Here is an 18,707-nt window from a genome sequence, read left to right as displayed (position 1 = left end):
ATTACATATGTATGTAACTACCAGAAAATAAACTGCTCTGCTTGAGAATAACACACTTATGATTTTAAATGTGCTTTCCTGGCAGAAAACGAGGACAATTTTCAACAATAAACACTTTATACAGTAAACCCTAGATGGCGAACCTATGGCACTTGTGCCAGAGGTGGCACATCTGAGAATTTTGCTGGCATGTCAACAATTTAGAGGTGATATCCTTTTATACACTTATAAATTATTCAAATTTTTTTTAATTGTTACAATACGTACAAGCTGAATTTTGTTTTACACAAGACAGCAGCTATAAAGAGATGCACATGACTGGTGCGGTATTAACAAAAGATTGCAAGACCCAAAGACAAAAGCAACCGACAAGGGTTGAGTTGAAATGCTAATTCTCTTCTCTCAAATTCCATAACATCTGAAACTGTCATAACAACATCACTATTAGTTTTAACACATTCACAACAGGGTGTCATTTATCATTCCGGTGGAACTTCTCTTTACTGACTGGCTCAACTCATGCAAACATTTCAACCCTTGGTTGAATTTTATGGCTTCTGTTTGCATTTGAGGTGGGAGGCGAACTCATACATTCATTATATGGCATGTTTCAATGCTTGGTAGTCATTTATTTTAAGTTAGCATTTGTGATCTGTCATGATGACTTTGAGAATTTCAAATGCAATAAAAAAACACTTATTTCATAATTGAAAAAATGGACAATAATTTTTAGTTAGATACTATGTTTCGGTGCAACATATGGTTTTGCTTAAGTCAGTTTTGCTTTTGCAGCATTTGAGGTGGCAGGCGAACTCAATTCATTATATGGTATGTTTCAATTCTTTGTAGTCTTTTATATTAAATTAGCCTTTGTGATCTGTCATAATGATATCGAGAATTTCAAATACAATAACAAAAACACTTATTTCATAATTGAACAATAGTTTTTAGTTAGATACTGTGTATCGGTGCAACATATGGTTTTGCTTAAGTCTATACAGCATAGTTTCTGTGAGAGGGGTCGTGATTTATTAGTTAGCACCGTTTTTATTCCATCTGTCTCTAATTGCACTATTTGTTGAGAATGACACAGACTGCAAAAGACCTCTGTACAGTACCTTATTCATTGATACAATAAAACTAAATTCGATACTTATAACTACTTGCGCGATACAGGCAGACACAAATTTAACGAAGATAAAATTTGATTTTTAAGTCTCGCGGTGAAAAATATGAAAAAAATAAAATAAAATAAAATAAAGGTTTCCTAGAAATTGTAGACCATGTTATATCAAAACCGCATTGAACAAGGGATGCCACAATTTGTAGACCGAGTTATATCAAAACCGCATTGTATAAGTACCGCGTTATACGAGTTACCTGTATAGGAATGTGGATTGGAAAGAAGAGATAGTGTATAGTAACAAGGAGAGTGAATTTATGAAGTTTCTGCAGGATAATTATATTAAGCAGCATGTAATGGAAGGAATAGAAGGTTTTGTGATGTTGGATTTGGTGATATACTCACAGGATGTGGTTGTGAGTGAGCTATCAACACTGCTGCCTCTTGGTGAGCGTGATGATGAGATATGAGTTTGGAAGTTGGTCCAAGAGGAAACTTGTTATAAGAAAGGTATATATGTGGAACATATATATAACATATATGATATAACACCTTATATACCTTCATATATATACATAGGTGTATATATATATATGAAGGTATATGAGGTGAGTGATTAGAACCTCTGGTGTCAACTAACATCAAAACATGGGTTGATGAGCTGTGCAGAAAAGATGTTGACAATGCATGTGAAATGATAAGGCAGTATCTGACAAAAGCAATGGTGTTAGTGTAGTGAGTGAAAGCAGTAGTAGATTTGAGCTGTGCTAAAAATAGTGTTTATTAATTAGTGTATAAGTGGCTTTTTGTTGCAAATTGTGCTGCATTTTTTTCAGTTTGGATACAAGTGTCCTTCAGTGGTGTTGTTGCTGAAATATTTTGTTGTTTATACTGTGTTTTGCTACTTGTTTGTTGTACTGCTTCAGCTTCTGAAGATGGAGTCTATAAAGAAATGTATGTCAGCAGCACGGAGGGCTTCTGTGTGAAAGTCTGACTCTGCCTTGGATTTTTTGCAAGTGGATGCGTTGTGAAAGCTGCTATATGTATGCACGGAAAAATGTGAAAGATTTGTGGACTGTTTGAGTAAACATGAAGAAGGAAAGCATTAACATATGTGAAAAGTGTCTGGATAAATTAGAGCAATTAGAAATGGGATCAATTATCAGGACCATGGTAGAAGAGCTTTGGCAGGAGTTAATGAAAATGAAAAGCGAAATGAAACATCTGGAAGAGGATATTAAACAACTAAAGGAGAGACTGGCTGGTGATAAGGAGAAGGAGGAAGTTAATATTATAAAGAAAGAGTCAAAGGCGAGTCGTATATCAGTGTATGGGGACTCAATAATTAGATGTGTGATTACTAATAAAGTGAACAAAACATGCTTTCCTGGTGGAACAATGAAGCAAATAACCAATGAGTTGCAGAGAAGGAAAAACTAATTTTGATGTCCCTGAGTTAACTCAAGGGCATCAAAACCAGATGCTTCATTGATTGAGACAGTATGTCCAAAAATAATGGGAATAAGTGAAACTTGGTTATCTGAGGAGGATGTGATGTCGAGAATAGAATTAGAAAGATATATAATTTTCCAGAAGGATAGAGATGTAAAAAAAGGAGGGGAGTGCTGTTAATGATTGTGGAGGAATTGTGTCTGCAAAGTATGGAAGTTGGTAGTGCATGTACAGATTTGAATTTGTGTGGTGCGAAGTTGAAATAAACAGGTTAGTATATCAGATAGGATGCTGTTATAGGCCAGGTAATGCAGAGAATACAGATTGTGAAATGTTTAGGAAAATTAGTTGGGCATGTAAATAGAAGGTGATCCTGATGGGAGACTTTAATTACAGGAATATAGACTGGAAGTAGGAAACAGTATATGGGAACAAGGAAAGCGAGTTATGGAATTTCCGAGAGATAAGTATCTTAAGCAGCATGTGACTGAAGCAACTAGAGGATTCAATGTGTTTGGATTTGGTGATAACTTCAAAAGATGCAGTTGTTAATGAAGTGTTGACACTGCCGCCGATTAGTAAGAGTGATCATGAGGTACTTGTTTGGAAGTGATGAAACAAGAAAAGGTCACTGGCAAAAATGGATACATGTGGAAGTATCATCATCATCATCATCAAATTCCTGACATGTACCCTCAAGGAGTGTACAGGATACGATAGTACTACATGAAAAATTTACATTAATAATAACTTCCTATCTACAATTTTCCTCCAAATCAGTCTGTTACTTGTCAAGACTCCAGCATTATGAAATCTTATATTTCTATCGCCTAAGGCACTTTGTACCATATCAATCCACCTTATCTCGGTATTCCTCTGGGTCATTTTCTTACCAACCTGGCAGAGAACACCTGTTTTACTAATCTTTCCTCGCCAATTCTGTTTTAGTGACCATACCATATGAGGTTAGCTCTGCTAACGCATTCCTAGATGCTGACAATGTCAAGTTCTTTCCTAATATTCTCGTTTTTAATATGATACTGCCATTGATGGTATCTGTTCAAGCCTGTAATTTTTCTAAGGACTCGCATATCTGTGGTCTCTAGTCTTTGGTCAAGTGTTTTACTTCTGACCCAGCTCTCAGATCCATAAGTTAAAACAGGTTTGAACACTGTCTTGTATACAGCTAATTTCTCTCTTATTCCATATGAATTTATTCAAATGACTTCTTATCATACAAGTTTTGTTAATTCTGTTGTCTATTTCCATATTTAATTTACCATCTTCACTAAAAATTGTGCCTAAGTAGCTGAAATGTTTTACTTGTTCCACAGATTCTCTGTTCAAAACACAGTTGACATTTTCAATGATTCTACCTATTTTCATTGTCTTTATCTTTTTATTGCTGACCTTCATACCATATCTATTACAACAGTCATTCAATTTAGTCAGGGAATCTTGCAAACTTGTAGCGGATTTATTTAGAAGTATAACATCGTCCGCATAAAGCAAAGAGCTGACATTAACATCGCCAATTCTGATATCATGTTTAATACGACTTTCCTTCATAATGTGATCCATAGGCTATGGAAGAGATATAAGGAGACAGGTGGAGAGAAGATGCATGAAGAATATAAGACACAGGTAGAAGAGTGACTAGTATGGTAAGGAAGGCGAAACTGGATTATGAGAAAAGATTGGCCCTTAGATCCAAGGAAAATCCTAGGGAATATTTTAGCTATGTGGACAGTAGGAGGAGAAATGACTGTGGAAGAATGACATTGTGGGATAAAAATGGGAATAGAATGACTGATGCAGAGGACATTGTGGAATTGATCAATGAACACTTAATTAGAGTATTTCATCCTGGAGGAGTCAATTTGAATACTAGAGGGATAGAGCAGGTTCGAGGTTCAGGAGGAGAGTGTGTTCCACATACCGAGTACTCTGGATGTTGGTAAAGCTGTGGGACTGGATGGTATTTCACCACTAGTCTTGAGAGAATATGCTAAGGAACTGAAAGTGCTCTTGACCTGGCTTTTCAAGGAAAGTCTGTCTGCGGGAAGTGCTCAAGGAATGGAAGGTAGGTAAGATAGTGCCATTGCATAAGGGCAGTAGCAGACTATAAGTGTCTACTTATAGGTCAGTTTGTGTGTCATCAGTAGTTAGTAAGATCTTGGAGAAAGTAATGAGGGACCATATACAGCATTGGGCAGATGAGAGTAATGTTATCAGTGAGAGTCAGCATGGATATGTGAAGGGGCGCTCTTGTTTTAGCAATATGCTAGCCTTTTATGATAAAGTTACAAGAGCATTAGATGAGGGAAAGGCATATATTGCCATTTTCCTAGACTTAGCCAAGGCATCTGACAGGGTGCTGCATGATAAGCTGATATTCAAATTGCAGCACATGGGTCTGGATGTCAGATTGGTCAACTGGATTCAGGATTGGTTGTCCGATGGGTATCAGAGAGTTGTGTATGGTGGAACAATATTAAAGAGGCAGATGGTTACAAGTGGGGTTCCAGAGGGCTCAGTACTGGGACCTATATTGTTTAACCTTTATATCAATGACAATGTCCACGGATTGCAAGGGGATATTCGGTTGTTTGCAGATGATGCCAAGCTGGGAAGGGTTATTAGTAATAGTGCAGATGTGGTAGCCCTGCATGAGGATTTGAATAAGCTAGATAGATGGGAAAATGAATGGGGGTTTCAGTTTAATGCAACAAAATGTAAACTCTTGAGGTTTGGGACATATCGATGGGACGCTGCATACTCTATGGAAGGAGTTAAACTGGAGAAAGTAGGAGAGGCAAGAGATCTGGATTTGATGATTGATAGAAACCTGAAATTTACAATACATATTGCAAAGGTAGTGAAGGTAATGCAGAGAATTTTTGAAATAATAAGAAGGACAGGGACCTGCAGAGATAAAATGGTTATCATTCCGTTGTATAAGACTCTGATCAGACCACAATTAGACTACTGTTCTCAGATCTGGTTACCAAGATTTGAAGGGGATAAATTAACTGTGGAAAGGATACAAAGGTGGATAACAAAGATGGTGTCAGGACTGTACAATACTAGTTATGAGGCTCGGCTGAGGGAGTGTGGACTGCATAGTTTGGTGGATAGAAGAAGGAGGGGTGATATGATTGAGACTTTTAAACTGTTGAGAGGTGGTTACAGGATTGACACTGGGAAGTTCTTTCACGTGGTTGAACAATGGGAAGGAGTCATGACAAGGGGCCATCCCTGGAAGTTATGAAAGGAAACTGTGAGAAAGAGGGTGAGGAGTGGTTTCTTTGCATGGAGGGTGGTTGAACAATGGAATGCATTGCCTGATGGAGTGGTGAGAGCGAGAACAGTCAATGCATTTAAGGTGTGGTATGATAGAATTTGTGTTTCCTAGGAGGGACCTCCCTCGATGATTCTTGATACACTTGTGTTTCTTAGAAAGGACCTCCCACGATGAGTCTTTTGACTCCATGGAGTCCTGAATAGTAATAATAATAATAATTATATATAATGAATAACAGAGTTGATAATGTACATCCTTGTCTCACACCAGATTTAACATTAAACCATCTTCCTGTACATCCTTCAATTCTAACTGCTGACTTGGAACTCATATAAAGACTAAGTATGCTTGATATAATGCCCCATTGACACTATATAACTGTAGTGTATTGAATAGCTTCTCTCTTGGCACCTTGTTGATATTTATTTTCTATGTTTTTGCCAAACTCCTCCTGTGACTTTCGTTTAGCTAGTTTTACAGAGTGTTTAGCTTTCTTACATTTGTCTCTGTATTCTCTAAGAGCACAAGCTGACTTATTTGCCAGGAACTTTTGATATACTTTCTTATTTTCCTTCATTGCCTCTTTAACTTCCTGTGTCCACCATGGAGTTCTGATTTTTCTATCCTTGTACACAACCTCACAACATGCCTCTGTGGCTGAATCAATCATGGTTTTCTTCAAGGTTTGTCACTGAATCTCCAAGGTTTGGTTCATGTTCTGAAACTCTTTCATTTTTTTTTCAATAATCTTTGTGTATTTTAGTCTACAGTTCACATCAAAGAGCTGCTCAACTTGTATTCGCTTTAAAGCTTTCTTACATGTCATTCTTTTCAGTATGAAATTCAATTTTATCCTGCTGAAGACTAAATAGTGATCACTTCCAATTTAAAATCCTTTGTACACTCTGGTGTCCTGCACCAGGGGAGAAAACATCACTATCAAAAATAACATAGTCAATGAGACTTTTCTTATTCCTTGCCTCTTCTCTTGATCCGAATTTGTGCACATTTTTATGTTGGAACATGGTGTTAGTAATAACTAGTCCATGTCCTGAGCAGAAATCCAACAGGTATTTGCCATTATTATTAGCTTTGCTCTTTTCTCCAAATTTTTCCAAAACATTTTTGTATGTCTCACAATCACTTCGTACTCTGCTATTTAGATCCCCAACAAGGACCAACTTTTCCTTTTTCATTGTGTCAGTAGCTTTCTCTAGAGCCTCAAAAAATTCCTCCACTTCTGCCTTAATAGAGCCTTCTGTGGGACCATAGGCACAAATAAGTCTCATTGTCCAGTTACTCATTCTGACCCACATCACTCTACTTGAGACTACCTGCTATTCAAGAAGATTAGCCTCATATTTAGTGTTGAATACTATGGCTACTCCTTTTCCTTGATTGTCATTGCCTGAATATAACATTTTGTATTTATTGCTCAGAAAGATCTCACCAGTTTTTGTCTTTTTTGTTTCAGTCACCCCTATTATGTCGATCTGGTACTTATCTAATTCCTCAGTTAGCTCCATTTCTTTGCCATTCAGCTTCTTGTGTTGACAGTACTGATCTTTAACTCTGGTGATGTTGAGTTGGGGTGTGCTTTCAGATTTGTTGCAGTAGCTGACGTTTCTCTGTTCGCCCTGGTTCCCTGGCGAAAACAACTGGGGCCTTGTTTAACCAAGTGACGCCCCAGCCGGCATGAAATTTTGTCATGTTGTACCATCATTTTGTATATTGGTTTAAGCCAATAAAAATACAATTTGGTGGGCTAAATCCCAAATTGCCAGCCCATCCTCGTTCGTTCAGTATCCAGGTAGATACCCAAAAGGTGCACCACAAGAAGGTGAGGATTGGACACTAGGTCAGAAGCCGTGGTCGGTTCTCCGCATTCCTTTAAAGGCTATGTGGAGGTCTCCTCTCAGTTATACAGCTTTAATCCTTAAGCACAATGTGGAAGTATAAAGAAGGTAATTATAGGAAGCTTTGTAGTCAGTTAGCATCAGTACGTTGGGTAGATGAGCTGAGCATAAAAGATGTTGACAATGCATGGAAAGGCTCAAGACAGTATCTTGGGATGTTGATACTGACAAAAGCAATGTATGATGCATACCAAGGGTTAATAGAGTAGGGGAGTGAAATGGATGAACAGTGAAATCAAGCAAGCTGTGCTGGAAAAGAAAATGTTATGGAGGCGGTACAAAACAGTGGTGATCAGATCCAAGAAGTGTATAAAGTGCAGGCTAGAAAGGTGACGAGCAAGGTAAAGGAAGAAAAGGTGCACCATGAGAGGAGATTGCCTGGTCCGATCAAAGTTAACTCAAGGGAATTTTTCTGCTACATTGCAAGTCAGAAGAAGACTAATTATAGAAGATTAAGATTGGTGGATAGTCATGGCAGCAGACTAACAGCTGCAAAAGATATAGTTAGATTATTGAACAAGCACTTTATCAGCATATATCATACTGGTGTAAATGATCTGGGGCAATACAGAAGAGAGGCAAGTATTAGGAAAATTGGTAGTGAAAGAAACAGAAGTGTATCAGATGTTGATTGATTAGATGTGAATAAGGATGTGGGAATGGATGATATATCACCACGTAATCTTAAGGAATGTGCACCACAGTTGGCTATGCCCTTAACCTGGATATTTAATAAAAGTCTTGCAGTATGTAGCATTCCTAAGGGGTGGAAAGACGGCAAAATAGTATCACTCCACAAGTGTGATTCTAAGACAGAAGTCCCCAATTATAGGCCATTCTATATAACTGTGGTTGTGGTCAAGGTGTTGGAGAGATTGGTAAGGAATAGAATACAGAATTGGGTTGATGGACATAGCATTCTTTATGATGGCCAGCATGGATTTGTAAAGGGTAGGTCCTGTTTTAGTAATTCAATTGCTTTATGATAAGGTGACAAGTGTGTTAGATAACAGAGAATCATAGATATTAGATAACATATTACAGTGATATTCTTAGACTTTGCAAAAGCATATGATAGATTACCACATGATAATTTGGTATACAAGCTGAAGAAGATGGGAATAGATAGTATATTGGTTAGATGGATCAGAGATTGCTCTCTGAACAATACCAGCTGGTTGTGTATGATGGAGCAGTGTCTCAAAAAAATATTGAGACACTGCTCCATCATACACAACCAGGAATTCTGGAGTGCAGAAATATAAGGTTGTTTACTATATTGATGGTGCCATACTGCAGCAAGTGGATGAGATTAGAGATCTGGGATTGATGGATAACAGTAGACTGAAGTTTAGAGGTTATTTGCTATAAGAGATGAACTAGTGTTGCAAGGGCTGCACATCGTAGTGCTACTATGATAAGAAATACTCTAACATGTAAGGTAGTAGAAAGTAGTTGTGCCACTGTATAAGGCACTAGTCAGACCACACTTAAACTACAGTATTGTGCATAAATCTGGTCACCTGGTTTTCAATGTGATGTGGAGACATTGGAGAGGATGTTGATACATCAGTATCAACATCCCAGAGACAAGTGACTAAGACAATATCAGGAGTATGGAATGCTGGCTATGGAGCTGGACTGCAGAGTTGCAGTCAACATTGCATACCAAGAGTTAAGTGAATAAATAGCCTAGGAATGAGATGAATCAACAGTGAAATCAAGCAAGCAGTGATACAAAAGAAGTTGTTATGGAGGAGGTAAAAGACAGTTTGTAATGAACAGATGCATGAAGAATGTAACCTGCAGGCCAGAAAAGTGACAATCATGGTTAAAAAGGAAAAAAAGTAGAATATGAGAAGTGAATGGCCAGTCAGGCAAAAGATAATCCAAGGGAGTTTTTCGGTTATGAGGCAAACAAGAGGGAAAATAATTATGGCAGGCTGACGATGGTGGATAGTTATGGTAGCACAGTAACCTTAGCAAATGATATAGCGGAAATATTTAATCGACACTTTATCAGCATATATTATACTGATGTGAATGATGCTGTTTATTTATTTATTCGTGTGGAGTCCCCTTCCCTGTTCCTTGACCATCCCTTAATCCATCACTAGGAGGGCTCAACCTAAGGGATGGTTTGCTTGTTCTGAGGGACATTGTGGTTTGCTTGTTCTGAGGGACAAAAAACATGAGTTTCCGGATGAAAAAACACCCTATTTTGTATAAGACTGGCTAACTCACCTTTAGTCAAAAGAGACTAGATAAAAGTTCCTCACGTTATGGACTGGAATTAAACCCAGGTCTTTCTGACCAAAGGGCTTAGTCTATACCAACTGAGCTACGGAGGCTCGGCAATGATGCTGTGCAACATGTAGAAAGGAGGCAAGTAGTAGGAGAATGGGAAGTGAAAGAATCAGAAGTGTATCAAAAACTATGCTTTAGTAAAGAATATGGAAAAGAGTTCCTATGCCCTTGACTTCATTATTTAATGAAAATTTTGCAGTGGGAAAGGTTTCTAAGCAGTAGAAAGAAAGGTAAACTAGTACCACTCTACAAGTATTGCTCTAGGACAGAAGTTTCCATTATAGAGTAGTCTCAATATCTGCAGTTGTGGTCAAGTGCTGGAGAAATTAGTTAGGAATACAATACCCAATTGGCTTGACGGACATAAAATTCTCTATAATGGTCAGCATCAGTTTTTGAAGGGCTTTGTTTTAGTAATTTAGTAATCTGCTTACATTTTATGATATGGTGACAAATGTAATAGATAAGGTAGATTCGTATACAGTGATTTTCTTGGACTTTGCAAAGGCATTTGATAGATTACCACATAACATATTGGTATATAAACTGCAGAAGATTGAAATGGATAGTATATTAATTAGATAGATTGGTGATTAGTTCTCTGAATGATATCAGCAAGTTTTCTTGCAGTGATGTAAGGAAATCATGAATCATCCAGAAGTGGATGATTCAGGATCTTAGGGTGATGGTAGACGGTGGACTAAAGTTCTCAGGGCACATTGCAAGTGTGCTGCACAAACTTAATCATAGCAGCAATATGATGTGCAAAACACATTGAGATGTAGGGATAAGGAGATGGTGGTATCTCTATATGAGACATTGGTCAGACCACACATGGACGATTGTGCTTAACACGTTCACTGCCAACTACGAGTATACTCATAGTGGGTAAACCTGCTTCACAAGCCAGCTACGAGTATACTCGTATGACGCTTACCGCTGGGAACGAGATTATTGTATTGACCTTGGAGAAGTGAAAATGCTTTGCTTGTGGGGCTAGCATCAAAACTGTGTATTCTCATACACCGTATATGCTCTGTACAAGCCAACTACGAGTATACTCGTAGGACGCTTACCTCCGGTAATGAGATTATCGTACTGACCTTGAAGAAGTGAAACTGCTCGGCGTAGGGGAACAGACCATGCCAAAGTAGCGTGGCAGCGAACGTGTTAAATTTGGTCATGATACATTGGTTACTCATGATGAGAGATAAACTGTGCCCCTAAGAGGGCACAGTTCATCTCTTATCACAAGTAACACTCCAATACTGCATTTACCTTCCCTATCATGTCACTGAAATATGCTATACTCATTGATTTTTTTCCCTGTCTGAACATCCTTCTTGGTTAACTAAGTTTTTCTCTCTCTATGTTCACTGCCCAGTGAACATAGAGAGAGAGATTTTCTGGCGGTCTCAACTCTCTGAAGATCAGCCACTCCACACATACACCATCCATCCATCTCATTGATGGTCTACCCCTTCCTCTTTTTTCAGGAACTTTACCTTCTATTACTGAGAAGGTAAAGATGGAAGGGGGACTTCTGAAAAGTCCCCTTCCATCTTTTCTATGCATCCAAAATATTTTAACTTTCTTCTGTCAATATCCTTAAGGAGCCTTAAAGTTCTACTGATCTTTTCTAACACCCATTCATTTGTAAACCTTTCAGTATATGATATCCTCAACAGCCTTCTGTAACACCACATCTCAAAAGCAGATAGATAGAAATAGATCATCCTTCCAGATTTTAAACAGGTCTCTGACTGTTATTTTAGTCATTCCAAACCTTTTTCTGATGTCTTCTGAAAAGCAATTCTTCACATTAATAATGGATCCCAGGTACTCAAACTTACTGACTTCCTCAATTCTTTCTCCATTAGGGTACACTTGTTTCTCAAGTGCTTCTCTGTTTGTATTTCCTTTGAGAACCATAATCTTTGTCTTGCTAAGATTGAGTTGAGGTCCTCTGTTATTGCTGATCATGTTTACTTTGTCAAGAATTAGTCCTAGTTCTTCCATGTCATTACAAAGGAGAACTGTATCATCAGCATACCTCAGATTACTGATCAATCTACCTCCTATCCTAATTCCTGTCCTGAGCTCATCCAATGCTTCACGCATGATGTCCTCCGCATATATACTAAACAAGTGAGGAGAAAGTAAATATCATTGCCTAACTCCTTTTCCAACTTAAGCCAGTCAGTCAATCCAACACCTGTTCTTACAGTGGCTGCTTGCTCCCTATACAAGTCGGCTATCAACCTAATAGTGTGTTGAGAAATCCCATTCTTTTCATTACTTCCCATTTCACATGCTTAACACAGTCAAAAGCTTTATATTTTTCTATAATCTGTCTAAGGCAAAGAATCTGATCTCTGGTGCCCTTACCTTTCCTAAAACCTGCTTGTTCCTCGGGCATCTCTGCCTCAACTTTGGCCTCAATCCTATTTAGCATGATCTTCAATAAAATTTTGCTTGCATGAGATATTAAACTAACAGTTTATAATTCTTGCATGCCTTCATATCACCTTTCTTATGTACTGCATGAAAACCGACTTCTTCCAGTCTCTAGGCCATGATTTGGAGCCTCCATAGCTCAGTTGGTATAGACGAAGCCCTTTGGTTGGAAAGACCTGGGTTCGATTCCCATCCATGACATGAGGAACCTTCGTTCGTCTGATTCTCTTTCGACTAGAGGTGAGTTAGCCTGTCTCATACGGAGGTAGGAATTTTTTTTTTTTTTTTTGGGCGCTAGTGTATTTGGTGAATGTGGCAGTTGTGTTTAGTTAGGCTAGAAAACATGTTTTTAAAATTTAAATATAATGTGGCTTTTTGTCTCAAATTGTGCTGCAGTTGTGCATTGGTTAGATACAAGTGTCCTTCAGTGGTGTTATTGTTTGGAACTGTGTTGTATATATTGTGTTTTCGCTGCCACTTGTTTCACTGCTTCAACATGTAAAGACGGCATCCAACAAGAAACGTACGTCAGTGGCCTGCAGGACTTCTACTTCTACACGAAAGGCTGGCTCAGCATTAGATTTTTCGCAATGGATGCATTGCAGAAACTGCTACATGTATGCACCGAAGAATGTGAAAGATCTGTGGTCGGTCTGGCTAAATGAGAAGAATGAAAATGTCGACGTATGTGAGAAATGTTGGGATAGGCTGGAGCGTTTAGGAATGGAAGCTGACATTGGGACTGTAGCGGAAGAATTTCGGTGGGAGTTCGTGAAAATGAAAAATGATATTCATCTTCTACATGAGGAATTGGAAGTGCTCAATAAGAAGATACTGGAAATTAAAACTGATTTAATGTGTTAAACAGAGAAATTAGGACTATAGAGATTACTTTAGCTGAAGTAACTAGAACAGGATTACGTATGGGTGAGTCTTTGGTGAATGATGCAGTAATAAATAGTACGGGAGTGACTGGAAGTCAACAAAATAAAACCACAAGATGCCTAGAAGAAACGAGATGTCATGAGAGTGGCGGGGGTAAGTAAAAGAGCATTGAGTAATGAAAATGAAACTGGGAGAGTCATGCTTGTGTGGACTTGAATGAAGTTAAGAGTGGTAAGATATATGGTGATTCTATGATTAAGAGTATGGAGAGTGGTATGGAGAGAGCACGAAGCAGACAAGATGATAGTTATGGTGGCTACCAATGACCTGAGTGGTGGTATAAATCGGGTAGGAAACGATTTAAGAACAATGTTAGATATTGTGAAGAGGAAAAGTGTCAATGGGAGGATTGTGTGTGCTGCCTCCTTTGACAATTATAAGTTAAGTAGACGAGTGATGATGATGAATGATATGATTGCAAGAATGTGCAAGAAAAAGAGGTCTGGAATTTGTAAATGTTTGGAGTGGGCTTGAAGGAAAAAGAGAGTTGTATGCTAGAGATGGGCTGCATCTGAACATGGAAGGATGAAGAAGTTACTGTTTTCTGAACAAGTTGAAGTAATTGGGCAGGGAAACTAATATTGAAAAGGTTGAGTGTAAGAGAGAGAAACTTTAGCACTGTATTGCATATTTATTGATCCTTATTTGCAGAATAAATTGCAGAAGAGAGGGGATAAAAATCGGCATGGGGCTACTGAAATTAGTGACTTATATATCAGTTCTAAAGCCAGTACAAGATCTAGAGGGAATCTGCAATTTTTGTATATCAATGCAAGAAGCATTCGAAATAAGAGAGAAGAATTTTTGGCATTAGTCAGTGCAATCTCACCAAAAGTTGTAGGCATTAGTGACACTTGGCTGCCAGTAGAAGATGTGGTCACTGGAATTGAATGTGATGGGTACAGTATTTTCAGGGAGGATAGAGGAGATAGAACAGGGGGAGGAATACTGTTGATGATAGCTGATGTGCTGCAGCCAAAGAAAGTAGTATATCAAGATGATAGACATATGCATGATAGTTCATTTGAGGCAGTCTGGTGCGAAATAGTGACCAATGCAACCAAATATACAGTTGGATGCTGCTATAAGCCAGGGAGTACAGAGGGAGATATTGAATTCATGCATCAGCTGCAATGAATGCAAGTTTAGTGATTATTATGTGGGATTTTAATTATGGTGATAACTAATATTTAGAAGGAGGAAATATCACGTAGCAAAAAGGAAATGGTGTTCATACATCTTCTATGAGATAATTACTTGAAACAGCACATAACTGAAGGGACACGTGGTGTGAGAGTGTTGGACCTGGTTATTGGTTCAGAGGATATATGCATAAGTAAGGTGTCCTCATTATCTCCAATTGGTGAAAGCGATCATGTGGTATTGACTTGGGAGGTTGCTTAACAGAAAAATCCACAGATTTTTCTGTTAAGAAGGGGTATATACGGAACTACAGGTTAGGCAATTATAACAAGCTATGGAGTGAGCTTGCATCCATCCCATGGCAGAACATATTGCAGGGGAAAGATGTTAGCAGTGCATGGGATAAAATCAGTGGGTATCTGAAGAAAGCAATATCAGATTGTGTCCCCATTGTCAGGAAGTCAAACAAGGCAGGCATTGGATGAGCAGTAGTATCAAGCTTGATCTGCAAAAAAAGAAAATGTTATGGAGAATTTACAAGGAGAAGGGTGATCAGTACACCCATGACAGTACAAGGCTCAAACTAGGAAGGTTACCAGCATAGTAAGAAAAGCTAAATCAGATTATGAGAAGACCTTAGCCAAAGAGATCAAGGGTAATCCCAAAGAGTTCTTCTGCTATGTAGCAAGTAAAGGGAAGAATGACTTCGGAAAGATAACTTTAGTGTGTGCTGATGGTATTGAGGTGACAAAATCAGATGTAATAGTCGAGTTACTGAGTGATCACTTTTCAAAAATCTATCACCCAAGTGAGGATATCTCTGCCCTGTAGCAATAACTAATGTGAGAACTGAAACTAAGAAATCAGAGGTATTTAATATATTGCAAAATTTAAATGCAAACACTGCTGTAGGCTTAGATGGAATATCAGCTCGGGTGCTACGTGAATGTGCAAATGAATTGTCAACCCTTCTTACTTGGATATTTAATTTAAGTTTGAACTGTGGTATGGTCCCTAGGGAGTGGAAGTTAGGCAAAGTGGTTCCTTTGCATAAGGGTGGCTCTAAAACTGCAGTAGTTAATTACAGACCAATCACCATCTCAGGAGTAGTGGTAAAAGTATTGGAAAAGTTAGTTAAAGACAGAATTCAAGAATGGTGGATCAGGATATGATACTCTATAGAGGCCAACATGGTTTTGTTAAAGGGAGATCCTGCCTTAGCAATCTATTAACTTTTCATAATAGAATGACATCTGAGTTGGACAAAGGAACTGGCTACATAGTGGTACTTCTGAATTTTGCTAAGGTTTTTGACAGGATACCCCATGGAACACTGTTACGCAAATTGGAGCAGATGGGAATGGATACTAAATTGGTGATATGCACAGGAGAATGGCTCAGGGAGAGATACCAGAAGGTGGTGTATGGAGGAGCAGAGTCCAGGATGAGGCAGGTGACCAGTAGTGTGCCTCAGGGTTCTGTGCTTGGGCCATTGTTGTTTAATTTGTATATAAATGATATAGGAAATGGCTTACATGGAGATATTCAGTTGTTTGCTAATGATGCAAAGTTGGGTAGCACAATAAAAAATCAAGCTGATGTTGTAAGTTTGCAGGATGATTTAAATAAGCTGGTAGAATGGGCAAAAGGTAATGGATGTCAGTTCAATGTGGAAAAGTGTCAAGTCATGCATTTTGGGATTAAAAGATTACCAGCTGTGTACTACATTGATGGAACAGTACTCCAAGAGATTGATGAGGCTAGGGACTTAGGGGTGTTGGTAAATAGGAAGATGAAGTTCTGAGGACATATTGCTAAGGTGTCCAAGAGTGTAATTTACCTTATATTGGTGAAACTGAACGTACAATCCCTATACATAAAAAATAACATAAAAACATTAAATATAACAATTTTGATGAAGCAGGCCTCTCAGATCACACTCTCAACACCCTACACCAAATTGATTGGAAAAGTACCCATTCTTTACATCATACAAAAATGGTATGAAAGAAAAATTTAAAGAAGCCTCTGAAATTTTGATTAACCACCCTAATCTCAACAATAATGATGGCATAAAAATTCCAAGATTTTGGACGGCACATAATCAGCCTACTTAGTTTCCAGCATACTTTAGAACTTTAAACAAATTTCAGCTTTTATTGGAAACTATTCCATACCAATTGGTTGAAATTTATATGTATAATCACATAGTTTATATATATAAACATGTTACTCTCCAGTCCAATTTAATTTTGTAACCTAATAGATAATAATAATAGGACTTTAGCTTTGATGTAGTAAAGGTTTTTTTTTTTTCCCTCACTAGAGGTCAGACCAATAATTGTTGTAACAGTTGGTCATTAACTTTAGCAAACCATGCAGATTGTAGTGAAGCTTGTTTCTTTGTATATATATATATATATATATATATATAGTTTTATGAAAAAAAATTGAATGACTAGAACCGAGATTTAATTAAAAAGGTTTTAATATAAACACACTACTAGTTTCGGAAAATAGATGACAGAAATCAAAGTTTTATGAAAAAAAATTGAATGACCTAGTCATTCAATTTTTTTTCATAAAACTATGTATGTTAACTGAGTCAATGATCATTCTTTCATATATATATATATATATATATGTGTGTGTGTGTGTGTGTGTGTGTGTGTGCTCCAGATGATGACCTTGATATGAAGGTCGAAACATCCAGTGTTCATTTTGGTTTATATTAAACTAAAGTTTTGCTTTAACACGGTAGTTGTCTCCATAATTTTTGATAATGTTATCTTTTCAAGAGATGTTTTTCAAAGGCCTTGCACCAAGCTTGAAAATTTGGTCAAAAATCTGGGAAACACTACTCATCCTTAGGAATTCAGCTCAACAGCCAAGAATGCCTACCCTAGCCAACTGGGGAACACTGTTTAGAACTTTAGGCTTGCCTTTGTTGTGCTTTGGTTTTATTTACCCAATGTAATATCTTCATGCACATATCAATTTGGTCACTATTCTCTGATGATGGCAATTTGTCTTGCCAAGATATTGGAAATGTTAATTAAACATAATTTTAATTAATTAATATATAGTGCACATTGTAATTTTATTAAATAAAATCATCACTGAAGAGGTGGTTATGCACTGCTCCAAAAGTAGATTTCATGTAGGTAGAGACCTAGATTAACAATTTTGCTTAGAAAAGACATCATATTCCCAGTACAAATAATGCTTGAAGTTTGGATTATTACTGAATACATTACAATATGCTTTATTGCAGTGATAATAATAACAGGATCTGAACAATATCAACAGCATTGTAAGTGCTAAAGCTCTTAAGGGAGAATAAGAGTGTGCAATGAAAAGCATGAGGAAAGTATTCTATAGATATTGTGTGTGAAATACTGTGATGCAATTTTAGGATTGTAGCAAAAAGTTATAAATGAATCAAGATTACTTATTGAATTTCAATAAATTCAAAAGGAAATGAATTTTTTAAGATTTACTTTTATTTATATATAAGCATTATGAGGTAAAAAATGCAGTCACTCTTTTACACTTGCATTTTTGCACTGACTTTTCATCTGCCATTGAAAAGAAAGTTCCTCACCTGAGGACAAGGTCCTATAAAACAGGCTACAATGATGAGAGTGATTAAATATGGTCTATAGGGCCTGGGAATAATAATGAAAAAAAAAATTATAATATGTCATAAAGTGGTAAGAGGATTTTCTCAGATTAAGAAAGAGGAGAAAATGGATTACGTTATATGAAAGGAAGAAGAGGAGTGGAAAGAAGTGTGATTAAAAGTTAAAAAAATTGATTTTTTGCTTGAAAAGTGGAACGATTTGGTTTGTTTTAATTTTATTACAACCAAATTATCTGATGCTGTGAAACTACAATCGGTTTTAAATCTGTTGACTATGGATTGGTGTGTTCTCCAAGTGGAAATGAAAAACTCAAATGAGTGTTGACAGGATCTTATAAAAAAAAATATCTAATTAAGATAATAATAATACTATATTTTGAGTTGTTTGTTTTACATTTTATTCTGTTCATAAGATTT

General features: G+C 37.3%; 1 protein-coding gene across 1 annotated transcript in view; it reads right to left on the bottom strand.

The window, feature by feature from the left end:
- Positions 1–18,707, bottom strand: part of Cubn (Cubilin) — a 2,223,842-nt gene that overhangs the window by 183,242 nt on the left and 2,021,893 nt on the right. The window lies entirely within an intron of this gene.

The sequence above is a fragment of the Typopeltis vanoorti genome, chromosome 8, assembly GCF_054136105.1.
Source record: "Typopeltis vanoorti isolate ZY-2024b chromosome 8, IOZ_Tvanoo_1.0, whole genome shotgun sequence".
Lineage (NCBI taxonomy): Eukaryota > Metazoa > Arthropoda > Arachnida > Uropygi > Thelyphonidae > Typopeltis > Typopeltis vanoorti.
This window is presented reverse-complemented; position numbering and strand designations above follow the sequence as displayed.